General features: G+C 45.3%; 1 long non-coding RNA gene across 1 annotated transcript; it reads left to right on the forward strand.

The window, feature by feature from the left end:
- Nucleotides 1–2,603: 2,603 nt before the first annotated feature.
- On the forward strand, nt 2,604–3,303 carry LOC124063386. The gene is made up of 3 exons (XR_006844102.1): nt 2,604–2,666; nt 2,815–2,833; nt 3,091–3,303. It is a non-coding gene; the product is annotated as an uncharacterized LOC124063386 (long non-coding RNA).
- The last annotated feature ends 5,800 nt before the right edge of the window (nt 3,304–9,103 follow it).

The raw sequence follows: 9,103 nt of genomic DNA on the forward strand, positions 1-9,103 counted from the left end.
TACAGCAGCACAGCAGAGCTTTGCTCATCTCCCAGTCTGTTGGTTCGTCTGTTGTTATAACTACGTGTATTCGCGTCTCTTGGCTCGGACCAGCAGACACTCACAAGCTGTGACAAAACACTGACCTAAGAAGGAGAGTTCACACCGCACTCAGTGCATTTACAGGAGGGAAGTCACACCACAGGATGTTTCTCTGACCTGCCCAAGTAATGTGAGGGAGGTCTGAGCAGAGACTTAGAGAATCCATGCAGGGAGCCCTGAAGCTGTTCTGTGGCCTTGTGGTGTCCTTATTTTACCCTCCGTTGTTGTTTTGTTTCTCCTGTCACTTATCTTTATTTGAGACTTAATGGGATTAAAGATGTCACCTTCTGTCTGCTCTGTGGATCAGTCATGTTTGCTCTGAACACATAAGTCTTCAGTGTGTGATCATAAAACCTGTCTCAACATACACGCTCGAGGTCTTGAGCACTTAAATTGGAGTTCATGCCGGGTTAGCGTGTCCCACATCACACACATTCAGTATACTGAAGCAATTCTCACGTATCCTGTGCTTCAGAGGGTAACATCAGGACAGTCTTTGACTGTGATGCACTCCTGAGCTGGTTTTAAGACTGACGATAATCAGTACTGAGGAGCTCAAGTTTATGACATGCTGATTTAAGTGTGACTAGGCTGTGATTTATTCATGCCCAATCTGATGAATAAAAATATCTTTCTGACCACAAAGTGAGTGTGTTTCTCTCAGTAACATAGAAGACATGAAAACATGAGAAGCAGCAGGTCTGCAGGAAGGGAGGATAAAACTGTTTGATTTCTGAAGGGAGTTTGGTGAAGCTGCAAGGCTGGATCTACACAGGGGCTTGAGGGGGCAATGCCCCCTCAAATAAATGTCTTGGCCGCTCAAATCAAAATTTTAGAAGTTGAAAAAAGCACATTTTAATACACTCACAAAATTAATACGTTAAAAGTTGACAAAATTATCTGTAGTAGCGGAAAAATCCTCCAAAAAATGGACACGATACAGTATCAGATTCCTCTCATCTCTCTGCACCTCCGCTGTGTATCTTCAGGTTTCAGTACAGCCACGGACGTGCTGCGTTCAATTACACTCGGAAAATGACGTTTAATTTTTTTCTCTCTCCCTTAAGTAGTTGATGTACTTACCCAGAAGAATTTACAAGAAGAAGAAGAAGTATAAATGCTCGAAAGACATCCAAACAAACATCAACTTACTGCGGCCAGTCATGTTTTCCGAGGTTGCGCAGTGAAACACATTTACCTCGGAAGTCGGAATTTCCGACCCAGATCTTTCCAAGTTCCGAGTGTAATTGAACGCAGCAGAAGCAGCAGCGTTTCTCAGGCACACCAGGCTGTAGTTCTGCACTGTTTTGTTTCAAATACAAAGCCAGCTTACTTATTTTCCTCTCAGCTTCCAGCAGCTCAAAGAGAAAGTTAATGCTGTGTAATGCATCTGTTTTCCAGAGCTTTTAAAAAGTGCAGTGCTGTTCCTGTCTGTATTGATAGTAGTAGTAATGATGCTGCTGCTAATACATCAGAGACAGCAGCTAGCATAACTACTACTTTAGCATCAGCAAGCACTGCTTCTCCTGTACCTTCCCCAACAAGTGCTGCCCCAAAGCAGCCTGCTCAGCTACCTAACCCAATTCAATGAAGAAAACACTGTTACTATAAGCACAGGGGAAAAACAGTGCTGGAGCATGATGTGTACGCATGATGCCCCCTTCACATTTCTGACTGCCCCCTCATATATGCCTGCCTAGAACCGGCCCTGTGAAGCAGCCTTTAGAAGAGGGGAAAGTGAGGCAGGGCCATGAGTGTTGCTACGCGATTACAAGATCAAACATTGATTGATTTGACGGCCGAAACGTCTGCAGCTCACTGATGGGAGCTTCGTGTCCTCAAAGTCATCGTTTGACACTGAGACTGAGACGTTTAACCACAAGCTGCTGAAAACAGCCCACAGGGTAAGATCCACCCACAGAGTCCACAGAGTTTAAAAACACTGCTTGATGAAAACACGTCGGTGCTAATAAATTAATTTCTGTTCAATATAATAATGAAGCCCGTCCCTGTGATCAAAGCAAAGGGAGGTGAAGATAAGGTATATAAGCACTGGATTTCCCTCTCAAAGACACTCTGCTACCTGCTACTGCTGCAAGTGCAAACTCACCTGATCGTCACAACAAGGTACGTCTCTCATTCTTACCTTTCATCATGGCATCAGCTGTTTAGATTCTACAGAAAACATTTCTGATCTTTATTACATTTGGCGTTCACGTCAAGAGAAAATCCTCTTTTCATGTGTAATTCTTTTCAAGGCCTTGTTTGTGCAAAACATGTTTTCATTCTATCCTTGTACATCACCAAAAGAGCAGTTTAGAAACTGTTGTTTTAATGCTGTCATTTAAGTTCACATTTAAACACTGAGTCTTTGCACAGATGGGTTTTATATGGCGGTTCCTCTCTTCACGGCTACGGCCTGTGGAATGTCGCTTGAACCAGTAAGTAATGTACAATGAATTATTCATTTGAAAAACTTTTATTTTGATTGTAACTTAAACCAATTTTGAAACACTGTGTGTCTTTACACAGTTCCGGGCCTTTTATCATCCCCTCTGCACTGGGGAATACTGATGGGAGCACATGTAAGTAATCTGCACACTAAATGATTCATGTTAAAACAGATCTTTGGTGCTGAACAAAAAACCTTTTTTAATTCAAGTGTAAAGTTACAAATAAAGGCAGATCCAAGCTGAGTGGGGTTCAGTAAAGATCTTTTCTTTATCTTCACAGGCATACGACACATCTACAGGTTGGTTCTCCTCTGAATTGTTGCTCCATCCTGCTGCTTTGTGACTGCACTTCAACAGAAATCATTTGACTTCTACGTTGGATTCTTGTTGCTTATTTCATATCTTTGTTGCAGCTGTGAAGCATTTTCTAACAACAGTTTTGCAGAAGGCTTTAGAAATAAAGTGGGACTTACTGAAGTGAGGAAAGACAAACGATGTGAGCGTGAAAACTGGGTAGCGGAGACCTCTAACGTGCCGTTATTGTTTCTGTCCACAGGGAGAGATGATGGCAGCCATAGCGACTGTGATGGGAAGGCCTCCTCTTTCTGTGCCAGGCACCTGTGAAGATCCCCACCAGGTGCTGACACACGTGCCATCAGGATCCCCACTGATGATGTCACTTCCAGCAGTATGACATCACTGCTGGCAAATCTATTGACAGTTCTGATGAAATTTCAGCACAATCAATAAACAGATGCAAACTCCCCAACAATCTGTCTGGCCTCTTAATATGACGTCTCGTCCAATGAAGCTCAACAGATCTCTGAAACAGCTGAACATTTGCAGTCGAGCAAACCACCAGATTGTGGTTCCGTATGAAAAACATCAGAAAATCACAGCACCAAATCAAGCTTTGTTGTAAAGCCCAGAGTCCCTGACCACAGCACTGACAGGAGAAGTGACCTGACAGACTGACTGCTGTCTGACTGCAGGACACCATCTACAGGACATGTCCAGCAGGTCCACTAGAATATGATTAGATGGGAAAATTCAGTGCCAGCATTTATTTTAGGTGGACAATGAAATAATATCTGAGCTAATAAGAGGAAAAAAAGTGGAGTCAATGTCAGACCGGGAAAGCTTCATAAACATTTGTAGATGTAGATGCTGCACAGATTACGATGTAAAACCAAGTCCAGTCGTAGACTTCAAGGTGTCACTGTAAAGTGGATCAGCTGAGAAGCTGCCTCCCCAGCCCTGGTGAATGCATGTTGTGAGTCGGTCCAGTTCATGTACATGTTTCTGTGTAGATTCTCCAGCAGCCGAGTGATGTTTGACCCGTGCTGTTGGTTTAAAATCCGTCTGAGGCCTTCTTATTATTTAGACTCATGTTGTCCTCTGGGTTTTATTCCGTCTCAGATTGTTCTGTAGGGCGGTGGGTTGACCTGATTGTCGTCCATCTAGAAAAACATGGGCTCGACCAATTATCAGTAAAGTGAGCAAAGGACCAAATATACATCCAAAACGTAGTGGACCACAAGTACAAAACAGCAGAACGTTGAAATACTGAAAGTAAGTACAATTTTGACGTACTTGATCAAAATATTCTCTGTTTTAAAATATGACATCTACGTAAGTTTAATGAAAACCTTTGGGGTCAGTAGCGGTTCGACTGTGGCTTTGAGCAGGTGATCTCGTACGTTTCTGTCTGTTCTGAAAGCTGCAATGCTCCTGTGGTCTGCTAAGATTTCCTTCCTCCTGTGATATCGGTTTTTAAATTAGTAGTCACAAAGAGCAGCACTGTTGAAGGTTCTCCTAAGCAGAGAGCGACAGCGCCATCTGGTGGTTAAAGCTGATGGGTGAAATCCCACAGGACTCGTCTCTTTCTTCAAGAGACGAGTGCTTGTCTCTTGAAGAAATCTCCTGGAGATCTGACAGATGGGCCGTAGTTTCAGAATCGGTCAAAAACCTCTTTGGAATGAAGCCATGCAGAGCTGATGTCATCCAGATATCTGTAATACTGTAGAGCTTCTCATGCAGGAAGCTGCTGATATCACATGCTGAGAGCTGTCGTCTTTGCTCCGACTGAATGTATTTGCTTCCGTTGTTTATTTATCACGCTGCTGCTTTAAGTGCTTGATCCATTTGATTCTAACGAGTGTAAAACCATTTCAAGAGGAAAATTCAGCCAAGAGGCAGGCACAGGAGAATGAAGACCAGCAGATTAAGACATCAAACCCTTTGGTTGTGCACCAGTGAGGAGCAGGGATGTGCTCAACCAGCCGACCAGTCGTTTAAACGTTTCTCACGTTATGAGTCAACGTCAGAAATACAAGACAATAATTAAACAAATTCTTTTCATTCTGCTAAAGTCTGACGTTAAATAGGTTGAGTATATGTCTATAAGGTTCATATCACATCCTGTTTTATTTGATTTTCACATCATCCACAAATCAGGTTTGTATTTGGCGACACATTAGCTTCAGAATATCTTCCGGTTTTTATTTAGATTTGAATCAAAATGTCTTTTGTTGGGTTGTTAAAGCAGCTCGTGTTGTTCGGTGCTGATTGTTGACGCCGTGTTTGTTGTCATTGTGGTGCAGCCAAGGTGCCGTTTCCTCTCACTCTGAGGTTCAAGCCGATGTTACAGAGAGGAATAGACCTGCTGTCTCTGGACGCCTCCTGGTACGAAGCGACACTGAACACAACACACTCAGTGAGTTTGGCATCCTGGTACTTCCTCAATGTGTTTGGACTGAGGAGCATGTACAGCCTCATACTGGGACAGGACAACGGTGAGTCACACACACAGCAGTGAACCTGCTGGGCCATTCAGACACATTTAATACACAACGTAAGTCAGATCACCACATTTTCCTGCTTCAGCACGTTTGTGTTCCTTGCTGAACCGAGAGCCGCAGATTTCTCTGGATTTCAGCCATAAAACAGTTTTTGAGCCGACTTGAGAGAAGAAGAAGCAGGAAAACAGTTTGAGTTGTTTGTGCAGGAAGGATTTTTGTGCAGCACATTCACATGAGACTGTTTTCCATTGGATAAACATCTTTTAAACAAAACAAGACAACTTTATTTGTACAGCCCATTTTTACAAGCAGTTTGTCTCAAATGGCTTAACAAACATCATAGCAACATCCTCTGCCCTTCGACCCTCACATCGACTAAGGAAAAACTCCCAGATAAAACCTAACAGGAAAAAATGGGAGAAACGTCAGGGTGAGCAACAGAGGAGGGATCCCTCACCCAGGATGGGCAGACGTGCAATGGATGTTGTACAGGCAGGAAAGCAGTTAACAACATGAGATATGGGATAGATGGGGAATGTTGAGTCAGGGGAGAGCTGATGGAGGCTGATGGAGGCAGCTCCTGGTGGGCAGGCTGGGCCGTGAACAGGGAATGCAGGAGCAGCAGGTTGGTTGATGAACAGGGACAGCAGGCAGGGTAAAAGCTGAGAGAAGTAGGTGATGCAGGTGGAGGTTGGTGCAACTGGATGGAGCTCTGGAGATTTCCCATCACTATACGCTTATCCGTCCTGGAGCCGCTGTGTGTTGGCTGATGAACTGTATTGCAGTGACAGACTCCGACCACTAAAGGGAGCTGATCGCTCTCTCCTTTCTCCACACCTCCACCGTCCTGCTGCTCCTCCTCCTCCTCCTTTCACAAACTTTACCACAACACAATGCAGCTTTAACAACGTGAGTGAGTTTGTGTTTTGTTCCGGAATCTTCTGGAATTTTTTCTTCAGTGGTGGACTGTTGACATTTACAAGAGTGCTGTGCTCATGTACAACTTAAAAGTATTTCCAAATGGTAGCCTACAACTTCATCTTTCTACTGCACTACATCTCACAGCCAAATGCAGTTCACTTGATGCTTTTTATACCACATTTGTGTACTTTCAGTCACTTTTCAGCTGAGTATTTTCCATGCATGTAAAACTCAGAGGTGTGGAGGTTGAGGTTGTTGAAAGACAAAGTGTTGCTTTATATTTTGAGAAAATTCTCCTTCAGGTCAATAAGGTCTAAAGTGGGGGTCAGTAATGGACAAAATGTGTCTGTGCTGAAATTCGGTTCATCACAAAAATATGAGAATGAGCTCAGTGGACATGATGTGTGGAGGAGGGAGGAGAGTGACGCCGTGTGTCCTGTTTCAGGGAGGGGTCCGTCATTTTAAAGATCCAAGATTCAAGAGTCTTTATTGTCATTATGCAAGCATAACGAAATTTTGTGCAGATTCTCGGCTTAAAAGCACACTTATAAATAGTCAGCAGAAAATTAAAATTGCACACTTAAAAATATAAAAATACAAAATACAAAATGAGGTAGATAAAGTGCACTTAGTGCCAGTCTATGGTATGCTGTGTGTGTGTATGCAGATAGACGGGGGAGGGTGTATGTGTGAAGTCCTGTATGGGGGTGGGACGTGAGTGTTTCACTGTAGGGGGGTTATTGCTTTAACAGCTCTGGGGAAGAAGCTGTCCCTGAGTCTGTTGGTGCTGGTTTTAATGTTCCAGTACCGCTTTCCTGATGGAAGCGGTACAAACAGTTCGTTGCCCGGGTGGGTGGGGTCTGTGGCAATGCGTCTTGCCTTCTTCTGGACTTGGGCAGTGTAAACTGAGTCCAGATCTGGTAGACTGCAGCCCACAATCCCCTGTGCTGTCCTCACCACCCGGGCTAAGTCCTTCCTGTCCTGTGCTGTGCAACTGCCATACCACACAGTCACACTGAGACACAGGATCAGAATCAGAATCAGAATCAGAATCAGCTTTATTTGCCAAGTATGTGTGACCATACAAGGAATTTGACTCCGGATTTTTCTCTGTCCTGTGCACCATACAAAATACAAAAAAAAAAAAAAAAGCAATAATAATAATAAAAAGAAGAATAAAAAATTTACAAGAAAAAAAAATATATATATATATAGACATGTAGTGCAAACAGTGGAATGAGGTAGTGCAAACAGTGTGATGGTTCACACAATGGCAGGTGGTTTACGGGGAGATCAGGCAGACAGCCTGGGGGAAGAAACTGTTTTTGTGTCTGGTGGTCTTGGCATACAGAGCTCTGTAACGCCTACCAGAGGGAAGCAGATCAAACAGTTTGTGTGCAGGATGAGAGGGGTCTGCAGTGATGCTTCCTGCCCGTTTTTTGACCCTGGACTGGTATAAGTCCTGAATGGAGGGCAGGTCGGCCCCGATGATTTTTTCTGCAGACCTGATTGTCCGTTGCAGTCTGTTTCTGTCCTGTTTGGTGGCCGATCCAAACCAGACAGTGATGGAAGTGCAGAGAACAGACTGGACGATGGAGGTGTAGAAGATGGTCAGCAGCTCCTGAGGCAGGTTGAACTTTTTCAGCTGTCGCAGAAAATACAACCTCTGCTGGGCCTTTTTTCTGATTAGGTCTACGTGGGACTTCCACTTGAGATCCCGGGCGATTGTAGTTCCCAGGAACTTAAACACAGTGTCTACTGTGGAGTAGACACTGTGTTGTTGAGAATGGTAAGGGGAGGTAAGGTGGGTGGGTTCTTCCTAAAGTCCACTGTCATCTCCACAGTCTTGAGCGGGTTAAGCTCCAGGTTGTTCTGACCACACCAGAGGACCAGCTGGTCTACTTCACGTCTGTAGGCAGCCTCATCACCATCCTTGATGAGGCCAACTACAGTTGTGTCGTCCGCAAACTTAAGTAGTTTTACGGACGGGTCCCCTGAGGAGCAGTCGTTAGTGTATAGGGAGAAGAGCAGGGGAAAGAACACACCCCTCGGGGGGCGCCGGTACTGATGGTTCTGGTGCTGGAGGTGATGCTCCCCAGCCTCACCTGCTGCCTCCTGTCAGTGAGGAAGTTGTAGATCCACTGAAAGGTGGAGGTCGGCACTGTGAGCTGTGAGAGCTTCTGGCGGAGGATTTCTGGGATGATGGTGTTGAATGCAGAGCTGAAGTCCACAAACAGGATCCTGGCATATGTCCCTGGGGTGTCGAGGTGATGGAGGATGAAGTGCAGTCCCATGTTGACTGCGTCATCCACCGACCGGTTTGCCCGGTAGGCAAACTGCAGGGGGTCAAGCCGGGGGCCTGTGATGAACTTCAGGTGGTTCAGCACCAGCCTCTCAAAGGATTTCATGACCACAGACGTCAGGGCGACGGGTCTGTAGTCATTCAACCCCGTGATGGTGGGTTTTTTGGGGACTGGGATGATGGTGGAACGTTTGAAGCAGGAGGGTACTTCACACAGCTCCAGAGATCTGTTGAAGATCTGGGTGAAGATGGGTGCCAGCTGGTCAGCGCAGATTCTCAGGCAGGAGGGGGACACTCCGTCAGGTCCTGGAGCCTTCCTGGTCTTCTGCCTCTGGAAGAGCCGATGCACCTCCTCCACATTGACCTTCAGTGCTGGTAGGAGGTCTGAGTTGAGGGGGGAGGGGGAGGTGTCAGGTATGGCACAGAGGTTGAGTGTTGTGGATGGGGTGGGAGAAGGGTGTGAAAAGCGGCAGTAGAAGCTGTTCAGCTCCTCTGCCAGTCCTTTGTTACCCACAGGGTGGGGGGATGGGCTCCTGTAGTTGGTG

This window comes from Scatophagus argus, chromosome 8 (genome assembly GCF_020382885.2).
Source record: "Scatophagus argus isolate fScaArg1 chromosome 8, fScaArg1.pri, whole genome shotgun sequence".
Lineage (NCBI taxonomy): Eukaryota > Metazoa > Chordata > Actinopteri > Scatophagidae > Scatophagus > Scatophagus argus.